Raw genomic sequence first — 16,798 nt, forward strand, 5'->3', positions numbered from 1 at the left:
ATATTTTATAAAATGAATTATTTTAATGATTCATTTGACACCTTTCATATGTACTGTTACGTGCAGTGTAGCACTGTGGCTAGTTGAAAAAGACACTGTTTCCTCAGGCAATTAAGAATGGGAATTACAGGCCTCCAACACAAGCAAGCCTTTAAAACTCATTATCCAATCACACTTTCTCCTTTACTGCATCATGGTCACAGTCGCGAAACCCAACAATCATTCATCTTGATAAGTCGAAAATGACAGCATTATTATATAAAAAATGAAGTGGGAGCACCTCTGATCTTAAGGATTATAGACAAGAATTGCACCCACAGTCCAACACCTTCTCATACTATCAATGCCTCGTCACCTCATTCCATCCTACTCCTTAAAGTCTTGCATGCACATTAAACAATATCACTCATAAATTAAACCTATTAGTATTGTCTTTGCTACATACCTTTCCTTAAATATCAGTTTCACTGAAAAGAGCCTGAACAATGTTCTGACCATCCCACCACCTTCATCTTACAACTCCATCACATCCCAACCTCAACCAGCTACACTCAAATACTTCACCACAACATTCCTCTCCAAACTTTTCTCTTTTATCCAGGCATTCAACACATCATGAGCACCATTGTAGCCTTTCAGCCCCTACACTATCAAACTTGCAAACATTTTGTGGCTCAACATCCTGGCTGAACTCTACTCCCTGGATGGGACTCAAAGTAACATCTTCTTTTGGAAACATGAGTGTTGGGAAGGAAGGAGGCACTGGGGGAATGTTGACATGCATGTCTATAAAGTCATCATCAGAAAATGATATGACAAAATTAGTTTTGGAGTGAGATATATTGGTTGCAACAACAAGGTCTAAAGATGTCCCTTCTTACTATTTGTGTTATTTTGTTTATATGCATGGGTGGAAGAATGAAAAAAATGCCACACTTGCCTGTGGGGGAGCTGCCATCCTCCACATCAGTGAGGTGACCAACAAAACAAGAAGGATTATCATGAAACAAAATGTGTGATGCTGCTGCACTGTGATGTTGCTCTAATGATCCGCAAAGAATGTGTGCATGGAACTACCATTACAACAAAATTATACACAATTCAAAAGATCACATCCTGATTTACTGCAATTTTCAAAAGGTTTATGGCAACTTATTTACAATTATTTTGGATGTGGTTTCTAACCCGGCAAACACTCATAAAAACTCCTCATTTTAAAGGCAAAACTAAGTGTGTTCTAGGTATGGGAACGGGAAGAGAGCAGATGGAGAGAAAAGTACATATGCATGTTGTTATAATGCATATTCACTCCTATTGTCTGCTATGTGTATAAACTAGGCCTGGGCTAAAATTTCGTTCCGTTCGCAGAAATTGCGATAATTTGACATTTTCGCGTTCCGCGGAAAGCGCAAAAATGTCAAAATTTCCGCATTCCGCAGCTTGGCGATAATTTGTTTCTTGCTCGTGCTGTAAAATAATACATTCTCGCGCGCGATCGCCTTACCTGAATCCCTGCGTTCGCCGACCAGTTTTCTTGATCCGGTCGCGGTCGCGTTCTCCATGAGATGTTGTATTGTTTTTAGCCATTTGCGCTGTCTCGCGACAGTTCGCGCCCGCAGTGACGTCATGCGTCGCGCGATCACGTCTTTCTTCTCGCGATCATGCACCGCGAGACAACTGAAAAGAAGATGGCCGCGCCCGCGAGCAACCACATGGGTAAGTTGGCGAGCCGCAACCAAGCAGAAAATCTCGCGAACATGCAGGAAAAAAACTTCCGCATCTTCGCGATATTTCCGTGTGTTTGCGATAATTTTCAACAGTTTCACGATAATTTGCGAAAGTGGATTTCGCAAATTCCGTCCACCTCTAGTATAAAGCTCCGATCACGCAAAGTGAAACATAAGCATGTAAATTTGTGATTTGCGTACATTGTCATATGTATTGTGGGTACTGTGAGTCTTGGTGTCTTGAGTGATTTACAGATGAAATATGGAATTCTTCATTCTGCCTGTTACTACATTTAATCTGTCTGTCACCACAATGCAAATACATACCTGTGAGTGAGTATTGGATTGATAATAATATAAAGTGTAGGTTTCCTTTAATTGAAAATGAGCATGTAGACTGCCCAGCGAGGCTCATGAAATTGGAGATAAAACGTGTGCTCCTGCTATCTCAGCATGCACCACTGCCTGAAGAGTATCGCCATTTCACTTTAATTAAAGCATTACAATAATTAGGAGCGAGGGGTACATTATAATGCCAACAACATGCCTGCAGCCATTGTTAGCAATGCACATGAGTAATGAATCCTATTAAATCATCTTCATCAGAGACCATTTCATTTTAACTCTGGGAATGTATCCTTTTTAGGTAATAAAAAGAGTCAAGCAAATGATGTTTTCGGAAGCAGAAATCAAGGCTGTTGCCAACATTCTTCTACCATTATAGGTAAGAACTGTTTCTTTTTTATGTAATGTAGACTTTTATTGAAATAATTTTGATGTAACTATGGATCTTGCAAAATAATGTTTGTACTCAGAATACATGTGCGAGGCAGAGTCTGGAATGAGGAACTACCAAGACTAAGGGAATGTTTGTATAAACAATACTGGATACTATGTCCCCAGACTCATTCTAGGTACTTGCTTTTCTTGAATGTTAATTTGATCTGCCTAAATGTTTGGTGCAACTTGTTCCTCTCTGCAGTGCTACACATTTTGATATCCTTAGCATTACCAAACAATGTTATTAATTTATCAATACCTTTCATATTCTATTAGTAAGTAAAAGTTGCCCTCTTACCCAACTTTGGCTAACATTTCTTAGGCATGAACTGGGAACGCAGTGTGTTACAATTCGCATTTATCTTTGTGGTCAATGCATTTAAAATAGTGTGCTTGCCTTTTCTAGAATTTAATTTGAAGAATCCATTTGCATGGTATTTTTTGATTTTTTTATAATTTTGTCACTGTATATGTAATCTGCAATGTCATTTACAATCGGATAGTGTATAAGACAAAGCTTCTGCATATCAAGTTTTGTGCAGATCTGGACATGAACAGAAAACAATGGTGGAGGTGGGGGTAAAAAAAAGTATATTTTTCATTTTAATTCCCATAGGACCATTTGTCTTTGTAATAAAGTGGGTTATTATTTGGGGTGAACGGTAGCGAACCTCGAGAAATAATAACACTAGCTTGTTAGGGCAAACCCTCAAAGTTAATAAACTAAACGGAGCTCAAATTATTTGGTAGCTATGGCACAGAGAAAACAGGCTTCAACTAGGGCAATGTGTAAAGTATTTATGCAGTACCAAAACATTAATAAAGTCAAAACACCAAACAATAAAAATCTCAAACAAATAAAGAGAATAGAGTGTGTTTTAATTAACAAAATGACAAAAACCCAATAAGGGGAACCAGAGATATGAGTTTCCAAAACTGCAATGATAGACTATGGTCACAGTGGAATGGGAAATAGGTGCACTTTAAGGCCATCTGCGATGGATTCTGAGGGTAGATACAGCAAGTGGGCAGCCCAGTCAATGATTTTACTTTCTGGATTAGTCTGCAAAGTGGAAGTCAACATGTTTCAGCAAGGCAAGGTAGCAAGCTGTATCTGTATATGAAGCTTCCAGTATTTGGTGGGAGAAGCTCAGAGTGGGAAACATTAGCATTGCGCCCCAGGGAATCAGTCACATTGGCCAAATACAAGTAATCTTTTAGTCCAGAAATCAATGTTATGACTTAATCTCGTTTTTAGGGGCTCGGATTCCTCCAGAGGAGCAAGGTGGCAGGCTATGTCAGAAAAGGTCTCCACAAGGCTGAATACCTTCTCTCTGATGACCCATTGAAACACATTTTCTGCTGTGAAGAAGCTCCAAGAGGGATACATCTGTTTCTTAAGTCCAAACAGGTCACCCTCACTGGATTGAATCTGGTGGTTGATCTTTGACCTCCAGATATGTGGAAATCCAACAATTGCCTAAGTCTCAATTTTGCAGGGAGCAGTCTCTTTTTCCCTGGCCTCTTCATCTAAGATTCCCAAACTTTAGGGGGATCTCTTAGGACTTTTAGGGATTTGTTCTTGGCAAGGCATTGCAGGGTCCAGGACAGGTCGAATTGGAACTGGACAGCTGGTCTTCAAGGAAAAAAGTGTTTATCATTCTTTGCTACGGAGTTTTATATAGCGCGAACATGACCCAAAGGTATCAGGTATCAGAGCGCTTTACACAAGCACCAGGTGGGTTACATGAGGACACATTAAATTTTGTTAGGCACGGGGAGATTAAGTGATTTGCCCAGAATCACAGGATGCCCTTGCTGAGACTCCAACCTGTTTCCCCATATTTGAGGTCGACTGCCCTAGCCGTTAGGCCAACTCCTCTCCATCTTGCTGTGTCCCTGTAGCCACCAGGGAGAATCCTACTTCTTTGTCCTAGGCACACTAACTCATTCACTCTTGTCAAATCTAGCAAGGTGCAGTCACTTTCAGCTCTTCTGCAGGTCCAGAAAGTGCAAACATGGAGTGTGTCCTGAAGTGCCACATTTATGGTTGGCGTCAGCTCAGCTGGTGGGTGCGGGTGACCCATGGCTCCTCCCAAACCAATGGGGTAAAAGTTCCCAGGGGCACCCTGCACACTTTCGCAGCAAGTGCTGTTTGCTCTACTGCCAACAATGCCACAGTCCACCTCACTCCTAAAAATCAAGATGGGGAAATCCTCCCTCCCTTGAGCAGCACTTCTGCGGGCACCCACAAGTGTGGCCAGGGAAATTAGTAGCATCCTCCTCTGTGCTCACTCAAAACTGTTTCTGGGGTAGCTTCCCTCTCCCTGGGTTTGCCAGCTTGAGTGGTAAGATAAAGGACTGCCTTCTTCTGGTCTTTCCTGTTATTTATTTGTGATAGGCAGGCCCTTTACAGGTTAAAGAGGTTCTTTGGCCCACCATACTGGATTTCCTACAAGTGGAAGAAAATCACCTCCTCATACTCAGGCAATTGTTTCTTCACTGGGAGCAGTTTTCACACATCATCATGGTTAAGCACTGGCTGAGTAGCTGCAGGGCACCTAATGCAGAAACCTCTAGAGCTTCAGGCCGGGACAAGGTAACTCTCTAAAAGTGACTTTTCCTAAATATTTATAAAAATATACATTAAAAATAGTCTTTGAATGACTTGTGTAGCTAGTTCCTGTCAAAAGTTACACGTTCAATTTTATAATATACACTTTGACATTTTTCTAGGATTCAGCTACATCTCTGCCACTGAAAATAGCTTTTGGGGCCTACTCACTGAAGGAAAATGACAATTTTACTTTCATACATATTCCTCTATCAGGCACTCTACCATTTCAGCAACAAGGTGGTGAGGACTCCTGATATCGCCCGGCCCACCTACCTGCTACTGCGGTCAGAGCTTCTGTGGCGCTTTCAGACAGACACCACACCACATGCAATGAAACTAACACAGCGTCAATAGAGGGTAAAGCTGGGCATCACAAACAAAAAATATCTGGAAAGTGATGAAGGACTCTTATACTGCAGCTTTGAGGAGTCACAACACATAGAAGGACAACGGACCAGGAAGAGAGGTCTTTGGATCAAAGAAGGAACGTTGACATCGAGGACGACAGAGATTCCGATGAGGAAAATCATCCTGTGGAAACACAGTAACTCTGAGAGTGAAAGACGGTGCAGCGTGTGGCTCCCGGACATAAGGAGAGGTCACCGAGGGCAAGCAGGAGAATAAGGAGGCGTAGAGTGAGCAATAGTGCTTGCCTCCAGCCCACACACAAATGCCAGCCATATCTCTGATCTCTGGAGAGTTGTGGCTTCAGTGGTTTGTGACAGGGAGGAGATGACATGGTCTAATGAGGGTAGGACGGGGTGTGAGTGAAAGTAAGAGCGGGGCACACATTGAAGGGCAGATTGGGGAGTACATTGGGACTGGGGAGCACTGGAAAATGTGGGGAGAAAGGATCCCTACAGACCAGCCTACTAGTAGTACATCCATGAGACAATAAAAGCAAACCAGCGTACATCTCACTAAATACAGGGTGAGCATGACAGACTAGGAGGCATGAACTGACCCCATAGGGGGAAACTAGATGGTCAGAAACTGGGGGATCAAACCAGGGATGCACCCCAACCCCCCTGCTCAGGTGCATTTTTTGGGGATGGAATCCCTGAACTCAGGGAGGATGTGGGAGAGTCACAATGGAGTGGACACTGCCCACAAAAGTACAAACAAATTGTTGCAGGATTGTTAAAACTATTTCACTTCCACATTAATATGAATTTGTGGTGAAAACCAAAAATTGTTTTAAAAATGAAATATTTTCTGAAAAGAAAGTAAACATTAAATGACACCACACATCCAAACAAAAATATGATACTGTATATAACATCATTAAAAATGCTGAAAATGATCATCTTTTGCGTGGAGTTTCCAGCGATTTTTGCCTTCAGCACTCTATTTTCTTCTGAATCCATTTTTGTTGGCATTAGAACTCTGCACCCCCTTCTAAACAAGGTAAAACTTGTATAACCCTATTTGGTATATTTAATTTACTTTTAAGTCCCTCATGTACCCAGGCATGTAAATTAAATGCAACAAGTAGGCTTCAGCACTCATTAAGCCACCCTCTAAAATAGCATTGTAAAACATGTCTAAGGCCTGCCTGCCCAGCCTGCAGTGCAGTTTAAAAATGCCATTTTGACCTGGCAAAATAGACCATTTTCCACACATAAACCTTCCTTTTAAATACTTACAGGTTACCCTCAAGGTAGTTCCCAAAGGCTCATAGCGCGGATTAGTATTAGTATTTAAAAAGTAGGACATCTGTACTTCAGGCATTTGCAGCATCAAGTAAGGTTGTATTAATGGACATCAATGTGGCCTCCATTGAAGAGCTCCTGGATGCAACAAGATCCCTTGCCTTGTAGAATCCACTCTGAGATGTGGGGTCATAAGATGCTTCGAACGACTTGTCATTCGTATCCCCATCTGTCTCTATATCAATGAGTGGAGTGCCAAGTAACCTCGGTTGGTGAAACTGAGAGCCCTGCGGATATAGATAAGATTGAATTGAATAAGAGGTGGGTTCGTCTGGCCCTGTCTTGTCCCCTACAATCTCGGAGAGGTTATGAATTTGTACTATGGCCTCTATGGTGTTACCTTACTGTGCTAATAGTGTAGAATTGATGGTCCTTAAAGGCGCCAAGGTATAGCCACTGTTTTGAGGGGCCAGAGAGGCCTGCAGATCTATGGTTGGGGATAATTCCATAAAGTCTATGTCACAGCTTTCTCGTGTGGGTTGGTGATCTAATGCTAGGCGTCCAGCTAAACTGAGAGTGCTCCCCATGTCAGCCCTAGAAGGACTGGCTAGCCATGGAAGGTAGAGCTATGTGTAGTGGAGATCTTGTTGTGGCAGGAATGGACCGGGCTGGACCACGATCATTGATTTCTAGCTGGACTTGGGTGCACGATGTGGGACCCTCTTTACCTTGTCTATTCCTTAGATTAAAGTACTGTTTGATTGAGCATGAAGGTCCCTTCCTTGTTGTGTAGCCTTGCTTTGGCTCATTTAGGTTTGCCCTTCAAATTGGTGATGCAGCGCATATTCTGTTTTAATGGGCCTTTGGGCTCTGGGGCTGCTTTTATTTGCTACTTGATCATACTTATTTTTTAGACACAGTAGCTCTCTTACACCCCCAAAAAAAGATTCTATGTGATAAATTCCAATTATCCGTGCACACCGAGTGGTGACGTTGAGGGAGATGCCGCTCTTTCCACCTGAACAGTCTGGTTCTTATCTGTAAAGTCAGGCACGACTGAGGCTGTGTTCCCTTGACACACATCTAGGTAACTGAGATACCTCTGGGTAAAGGAGGATCAGCTCTTTCCACTCTTACTTTCTGGTCTAAATTCTTGTGCTACCATGTTACCCCCATGCCTTTCTCAGACGTCCCAGTTTTAATGATCGTCAGTAGAGATGGGAGACTACAGAGTGAGGGGGCATGAGCACAGCACATGAGAGAGTGACGTTTCGATAGATTGTATGCCACTTTAGCAGCCTATGTTCCAGCACTGGAGTTATTTGCCCTGCCTTCACAGCTTCTGTTCCAACTCTATGTTAATAAATTAAGATTAAAATGTATAAGGTATGTGGAGACTACTAGCTAGCCCCCAGTAACTACAGTGGGGACAAAGCAAGGATTGCAGGCAGATAGGAGCATAGTTCCTGGAGCAGAACTAAAGCAGGCATGAAGACAGTCAGGGGAGCAGGTGGCCGGCTCGTCTTAACCCAGCAGCAACATAAACTGGAACTTAAAATCCATTTAATGCAAGTACTTGCTAATTCTATTTCCATAATGGAATCCAAAATAAATACCTTGGACTGTATGCTTAGGTCATTCAAGCCCGTTGACGGTAACAAGGAATGTGCTCCCTCCCCATAGTGACAAAACTGTGTACTCTGCTTGACATCTTATCATGCCTGGTAGAGAACTTCGGGAATACTAAACTGCCAAGAGAGGAGGTTATCTGCATGGACAAAATGGTTGGCCCAGCGGAAACAACTAAGGGTACCAATGGTTAAGTTAATATGGATAAAGCATGTCTTGAGCTAACCAAAGATAATAAAAAGCCTCAGTGGCAACAAATCAAGATCGCTCAGCCCCAACTCTAGATACCCCAAGCTCAAAAAATACATCTTCAGGGCTAACTTCAGGCAAACTGATCAGCTCTTCACCTCTTCAGGCGAGTCAAGTACCCAATCTACTCTTTAAAACAAGGCAAAACAAAAGACTTTAGAAAAAAAAGTCCAAATCCCCCAGAACTATTTGGCAGGGGTGCACTCTGAATATAGATTGCAAGACTCCGAGCAATAATACAGTGCAACTGAAACTTTTCCCTATATTCAACAATCCACAGCCTGCATTATCTAACATTATGATGGACACCAACCAGTTGGTTTTCTCTGAGACTGACCCACCAGCCTCTCAGGATATGTGTTCCTAAGTCTTACATGTCATGACAGTGAAAAATTCCCAAAGTAGCTTTTCACTGTAGCAAGGCTAGCTGTATCATAGACTAACAGTGGGTTACCTTATTGTGCTCAATGAGTGATAACAGTTTAGGAGCAGATAGAGAAATAATTCTGCCACTCATTTATATTGAAATTAAAAATATTCTTCAATGGTAAAGTCAGATTTTAAATTACTATATGAAAATGCCACTTTTTGAAAGTTTATGTTTTTCTGCCTAAAACAAATGTGACTCTCTGCCAATTTCCATGGCCACAGGACTGTTAATGGCTCTCCTGTGGTGTGATGTTTATTCCTCCCAAGTAGGAGACAAAAGGACTCTGGGTGTGTGGAAGGGTGTTATTGTCCTGAGCAGATGTCCTAGGGGGCTGTACACACCTCCTTTCTGAGCTTCAAAGTGTGGCCTGAGAGCTGTACCCATCCCCTTCTTGACTTATGAAGATGTCTGCCATGTCAGCGGCAAATGCAGTTCACAGTTGAACCTATCTGCCCTTCGCCCCCCTAATTAGACCCTGGAAAAGAGAAGAACTGACCATTAGCACTTTAGGTTAGTCAAAAGCGGTGTGTTCCATACATAAACAATCACAGGGTATGAAAGTGGTATCCTCAGAACCTTTCATCAGAACACTCCTGGACCTGGGGAGACTCAAAGGAAGGACTGCCTTGCTGTCGGAAGATTGGACCTGCTTGCCTTGAACCCAGGACCTTAAAAGTAACTCCAAGGGTCAGTTGACTGACCTGCTGCTGCCTTCTGCTGGAGTGAGTCCTGACCCCCCAAAGCTGCCCTCCCAGTACTGGACACTTGGCTGGTGTCAAAGTGTACTTTAACAACCTTAAAACTGCAAGAAATGGATTCCAGGTTAATAAAAATCTGAGTTTCTAGGCTCTTCAAAACAATAGGAACATTCCCCGCTTTCCTTGGAAATGCGAGCAGACATCACCCAGGGCAATTCTGGACCTGCATCCTACTGCCGACATGACCTTCCTGGACACAGACCCATGACTTCACCATCTGAAGCACTTTGCATTGACAACAAGCGTTCTGTGTTTTCCGCCAGTACGAAATACCGATCTGCAACCAACTCCTTGCGCCAATGACGACCACACTGCTGCCCAGTGAACAAATACGAGACAAAAGTTTGGTCATGCCATTCTCCACTGTAGCTAAAGCCTTTTGCAGGTTAATTCTATCTATCTCACGTAGTCTCTGCCAGTGTGAAATGCCAACAGAGACTTCTTGCGTGGAACAGGGCTAAGTGGAAGGTAAACTCCCCACCAGAAGGAACCTGGTCCCTGTGTCTGACCTGTGCTCCATCGCGGTCAGCCTGAATTTTTATTTGCCCTTGTCCAGTGCAACCAGATAACTGCGACTGGCAGTTTGTACTTCTTGGTGCTATTAACTTTAAAAATGTATAACTCTTGTTATACTTATTGGCTCTTAGTCATGTCGGTGTCATTTAATTTATTAAAATGTATTCTATTTTACTAAATTGGTTTGATATTTTTCTTGTGTTGTGTTTAAAGTTTATGATTGTTTAAGTGCTGAATAAATACTTTACACATTGCCTCTGAGTTAAGCCTGACTGCTTTTGTAAGAAGGTTTCAGGAGGTTGCCATCATTTCTTCTGACGAGCTGGATCAGACTGGAAGGCTGCATTCCCATTGAAACTACCACAGTGTGGTAGGGGGCTGGAAGTTGAGCCGAAAGGCTTGTTTACACAAGTGTTGACAGAAAAGATAGTAGTTCCGTTTTTTGTACACATATAGAATCTTCACGTTTCAGAATTGTGTTTTTAAGTTTTTTAATGATGATGTATTCAGTAGAGTGGAGATTTGCATAAGTCACTGTTTTACAATCGTTACAGGACATGTTCTCATATTGTTGGTCTTGTTCTTCCTTGCAAACACAGACATTATCAAGCTTCATATTTTGGTATCGTTAGACAATAAACTTTGGTAACCGACCTGCATGCTTATCATTTCCTAGCCAGTGTTTTTCCAGGTGTTACTCAGTCTCACATTACATTCTTCACAGAACCATACATTGGAAACTATCACTAGTTTTGACGTTAAATTGTTCTCTATAAGCAAGTTCCTCCTTGTTGGCATGTAAACAGCTAGTCAACAGATGGAATTATGACCTCTATCATGCATAGAACTTTTCTTACAAATGTGTTCAGGAAGGCTGGTGCTGAAAACACGTCCCTTATTTTATCTTACTTTTTTACCTTATGTCGTTGCTCAGACAATGTTGGATAAAGGGATATTTAGGTTTCCTGACATCTTGTTTGCTGTCATTTATGCTGGCTCAGTTGCTAATAAAGTTGTTAAATACCAAGGTGAAAAATTAATTTACTCAAAACCAATCTCCATCCTTAGAGGAGAAAATGACTAAGGTTAACTACCCTGTCTTGTATTCCTAGGAACCCCCCATACCTGTGCGTTTTGGATGACTTAAACTGAGGGCTTGGTGTGCAGACAGACTCTAGACACCCCCACAGGATAAGGCAGCCGTTGGACCAGCTAGCTCAACGGTGCCTCTACCATCCCTCTGTATTCTACAGTGGTGTGTGCAGTTTCTGGCAACCACTGAACATGACAAACCTGATTCCTCAGGTATCGTGGAAACAATACTGTATCTTTTGCTCAGTCACTCATGCTTGCTTTTCTCAGAATACATAGAATGACAATTGGCATAGTTTCAATAGTTATTTATTGGTCTAGCGTCAGTCTAGTATGAAACATGCTAGCTGTGACAATCAAAAGACAGGAGCAGACAAATGTGATTGCTAGTGCAGATACATTTCTACCATAGTGCTAATAAGATGATTAAAAACATATTATATAAAACAATAGCTTTGGCGTACTCCTACGATGCGTAGCCTACCTAACTGTGCCTAGCCTAGAGGTGTAGGTGAAGCATGTGTGTGTAAGTGCTAGGATATGTCCTACTGGAACCAAGAATTCCCGGGAGAAGTACTAACCTCTCGCCTGATGGTTCCGAATAAAGGACCCCGTTTCTGCGTCAAGGATGGCACCCCGCAAGGGATGTCAGGTCTCTGCTTCCCAAAGGATCAGCCTGCAGAGTCTCAGTCCAAACTGGAAGGAATTCTCTTCTGTATTGTAAGGGGTAGTGAGGGTCTTTTATACTAAAGTGGTCACTCCAGGGTTTTCCCAGAATCGATATGTTTTGAAACCATTGGCTAATCCTCTGCTAATCCTTTTCTAAACAAACATGATCATGCACAGCTGGCTGTTGGCCATGGATGAATAAAAGGGGTGACCCTTACACAGAATAAATCTACCTTGCCTGGGGACATGCTTATGTACATAAGGTACAGGGATTAAGATATGGTACCAAGAGCCTGACTTCCAGGAGACAGAAGTAAGCTACTAGGTAAAATGTCACCTGTGTAAGACCGTTATGTCATGTGGATGGGACAAAATGTATGTAATCGGTATGTACATGATTAGACTAACCTAAAGAACATGACTTACCATTGATTAATTTTCAGTATGATTTGCACAAAGATCTCTCTGCTAGTGTCAGGTTTGGTCCTAACGGAGAAAGCACTAAGCACTTTAAACTGTGGCATGGGGTTCATCAAGGCTGTATTTTAGCAGCGTTTTTGTTTATTCTTTTATTAATCAAATAGAACAAGCTTTGTCAGACCCGGGTGTGGATGTACCCAAAGTAGGAGGCTGTTCTATACCGGCCCTACTTTATGCAGATGACACCGTTTTAATTGCTCGAGCAGCCAAGGGTTTACAAAAACTTCTTAACCTTTTTATTGATTTTATGAACAGCCTTGACCTTTCTCCCAACTTCTCAAAATCACATGTAATGATGTTTGGTCCACCCAATACAAAAACTGTGAAATTTGTAGTAGGCGGACAGCACCTCAGTCAGGTAGATAAGTTCAGATATTTAGGGGTCCATTTGGACTCTGGTTTAAACTGGCACCCACTTATATCCCAGAATGTGATATCCTCAAATAGAGCCACGTTTAGGATTGGCAATTTCTCACTCCGGCTTGGGCGCACCCACATTATATCTGTCTTGGAAATTTTTAGGGCAAAGTGCGTCCCATTAGCGAGTTATGGCAGTGGAATATGGGGCTATGGCCTGGTCGCCCCGATTCGAGTGGAGGAAAATACATTTTTAAGGAGCCTTCTGGGAGTCCCACAAAGTGTACCCTATGAAATCGTCCATGAAGAACTGGGATTAGGTTACATTATCGACCAGATCTGATTTAAAAATTTGGCTATCAATTTGGACAAAGGAGGAGCTTGGTTTTAGTAGAATAATATTGTAGAATTGTTTAATATTGGACAAGCCCTTTCTGATCCAGTGGCTGGCTTATGTCTCCCATAATATGATGTCTTTAGGGAGGCCCGATTTATATGCTAATCCCAGCAGCATAGTTAGCTCTGATCACTAATGGGTTGCAGTGGCATTTATGGGCAAGATGGCAGTGGACCGGGAGGACACTGCAATATTGAAACTTTCAGTTTGACATGCGATCTTAGTGAAAACTGTCAGTATTGTAATACCCTATTTGACTTGGAACATGACACGTCTTCAGCGATGCTTATTGATTTATTTTAGGTTGAATCTATTTCAGCATTTATTTTTTTTATCATGGTTGTTTAAAGGAGTTAGAATTACCGCTATGTGACTGTGACAATGTCTTGGTCAATAATACATTACACATTGTTATGATCTGTTCAACATATAATAACATACGATATAAGATTTTGCAACAAATTTAAAATCAATTAATTTTACTCAAGTTGGGCCGGATTTACTGTATTTACAGTTTTTAAATTGACCCCCAGTTTGTTTCTTTCTTGTATGTTATCTATCAGGGTATCTAAAGCAAGTGTCAATATGTGGAGGTAAATTTTGTTCTTTTTAACTGATTTGTCTTTTATGATTTTATTTCTAAAATCAAATCAGATATTTTATTTTATATGATATGGTTCAATACTTACAAATCTAAGTCATTTGAAAATATGTTTAACCAACTAACATGTTTGTTCTCACAGTATCTTTGCATAAATTCAGTGCTTGGTGGTTAAAGGGGTAGTAGAACTGCTGCCATACCTTTAGTTTGCACCTGCGATAACACTATTCAAACTGCAAATAGAGAAGAGATGGAGAGCTCTGATGCAGGTAAATATCATAAAGTGGTAGCGAATTTTGGCAATCAGTGCTGGAATCTAAAAGAGCGTTTTTTGCAGAAAAATATTATGATAAATATATAGACAAGATGATGACAGATACAGTGGCATAGGAAGGGGGACGGTGAGGGCAATCCGCCCCAGGCAGCATGAGCTTTGGGGGCGGCCAGCGGCCTCCCCCTGTTCTTACCTGTGGCTGTTGCGGGGCAGCTGCCACAGAAATTGCCAGCACTCACCCCTCCGCTTTTACATTCGGCTACCACAGGTGGCAAACGTAGGGGCTGCCGCGGCAGCCTAATGCCGAGCTACGCCACTGGACATATACTATAATATTTGGAAAAGAAAATCAGTTTAAATGAACTCAAATTGCACTTAATATAGAAGATTGTCTACTGCAGTGGCGGCTGCTCCATAGGTGCGTTTGGGCGCCGCCCCACTGCTTTCTCGCAGTGCGAGAAGGCAGAAACATAAATGGTAATAACTACCATTTATGTTTCTTCTTCTCGCACTGCGAGAAAGCAGAAGTGCCTGGTTGGGGGTGGGCGGTCCTGCTCGAAGGCAGGGGGGAGTGGCTTGCCCATTGTTGTGCATACTGACTGTTTGGTCGGCCCTGGGCATGCAGCAGCCTACATCGAACAAATGGCTCAGGTGGCGCGCGTTCAGATTCGCCTCACCAGTTCTGATTGGCGGAGGGGAGGGAGGGAGGCTGCCTTTCCTGATGACGTGAGGAGAGCTGCAGCCTGCCGGGCGGGAACTGGAACACGCAGGAGTCAGGACCAGATGGCGGGAGTCGGGACCCATCCAGAAGATGGCGAGGGATGGTAAGTTTTATTTTATATTTTTTTCCATTAAACCCCTCCCGCCTCTCTCCCCTCCCCGTGGCGCGATGACCCAATTTCAAATTACACCCCCCCACCCGCCCGTAATGCTGGCCGCTACTGCTAATATATATATTGGCTCACCTGTAAGATATCACCCATTGCAACTAGGAATACTTGTCATTGTATTGTAGTATTGTGCACACACACCTACTCACACATTGGTCACGTGACACATGGCGCAGTTGTTACACCCGTTGTCCCAAAGGTAAAAGGCGCAACTACTTCACTTGCAGTCTAATTACACACATATTAGCTGAACGTTTCCAGGTACATTTGTGTAAACGTTCACACTGGTAGTTACTCCTAATTACAGCCACAATTAGTGCATATTTACTTACGTGATTACAAAGAGCGTACAGCACTACTAGCTTACAGCAAGGCTGGCTGATGTCTTCAAATGCTCTTTCTGCACTTGATATAAATAATGTTTTTAATAGCGCTACGTACCACACTGCTGCCATTTCCAAGCGCTATAAATAACAGATATTATTACCTATTTTACGGTAGTCAGTTTACTCGTAATGATTCAACGCCGTGCCTGCCCTGCCAAGCTTGAGACATGACCTTTAGAACACTGCATTTCTCAGCTGTAAACATCCAGCTCACTGAGCTATCCCGCCGTCTTAATTAAGCACTTCTAAAGTAATGCAGCGACGGAGTTGTGTGAACTTCCATTCAGCTGGGATTGTATCCATGACAAACACATTGGTAGTACATACTTCCATTCAAGTTGAACACCTGAGCTTCTCCTGCGTGTTTGTGAGGGGATGCATAACTACCTGGTGCAAAAGAATCTTTTTTTCCACCGCTCTGGCGTTTAGTCACCTTCAGGCGCACTTCGCCACATGGTATCCATGTTGGTACAGAGGCCAGTCCACCCTGGAGACAGTTGCTGGTATTACGGAAACTATACAAGTATGGGAGTCTAAGCATCAACAAAGGGAGAAAGAGTGGCTCATGTTATTTAACATTTGCAAGATTTTCAAAAGAAATGATCCAAGGAAGTTCTGGGCTTATATAGACACAAAATATAATGGATACACATTTAAAACAAGGCAATAGTATGTAATTGTGCACCTGGGAAGCACACGTCTCAGCTCTCTACCGCCAAGTTCAGCAAACAAACACAGTCATCAAGTCTTGTAGAAAAACACAGTTTTGTTGAGTGTGTCTCGGGTGCCTTGCAATGCCGGCTGAATGGATAATGACCCTCCTCTCTACGGGCCACATTACAACATTGGTAATTCTGATGCTCTAATGACATGTCTAAAATTACGGCATCCAGTAGGATGAGAAATTAGCGGGGATTTACAGAAGACGTTCTCTGCGTGAACTGAGTGGATATGTGGATACCATGACTGCACACTGTGTTCTGCTTGAAGATGCACCATTTGGCCACTATTGTTTTCAAAATGTTCTGAAGGAGAGCTCCCTGTCCCCCCTTCATGACAGTTGAGCTTGTTGGATATGTCGCTCAACACCTGGCACTCACCACAAACTTTTACGCCCTACCACTTTCAAATGTCACCAGCCGCCACTGGTCTAATGTAGTGCACATTATAAACTACATCAATCTAGATGTTCTCAATTTTTGGAGGACAGGTGAACTAAGACTAAGAAAGAAGAAAGTGATTAGCAAGCAATCTTTTAGCTTGGTCAGGTTGGAATTTAAGGTTGTATTTCCTG

At 42.5% G+C, this 16,798-nt stretch overlaps 1 protein-coding gene across 1 annotated transcript in view; it reads left to right on the forward strand.

Annotated features, from left to right (window-relative positions):
• HTR2C (5-hydroxytryptamine receptor 2C) overlaps nucleotides 1-16,798 on the forward strand; it is a 3,718,710-nt gene that overhangs the window by 865,743 nt on the left and 2,836,169 nt on the right. Inside the window, exon 3 of the mRNA XM_085606666.1 lies at nucleotides 2,374-2,451. The gene's annotated coding sequence lies outside the window, so the exon portion shown is untranslated. The remainder of the gene's footprint in view (nucleotides 1-2,373; nucleotides 2,452-16,798) is intronic.

The sequence above is a fragment of the Triturus cristatus genome, chromosome 5_2 (assembly GCF_964204655.1).
Source record: "Triturus cristatus chromosome 5_2, aTriCri1.1, whole genome shotgun sequence".
Lineage (NCBI taxonomy): Eukaryota > Metazoa > Chordata > Amphibia > Caudata > Salamandridae > Triturus > Triturus cristatus.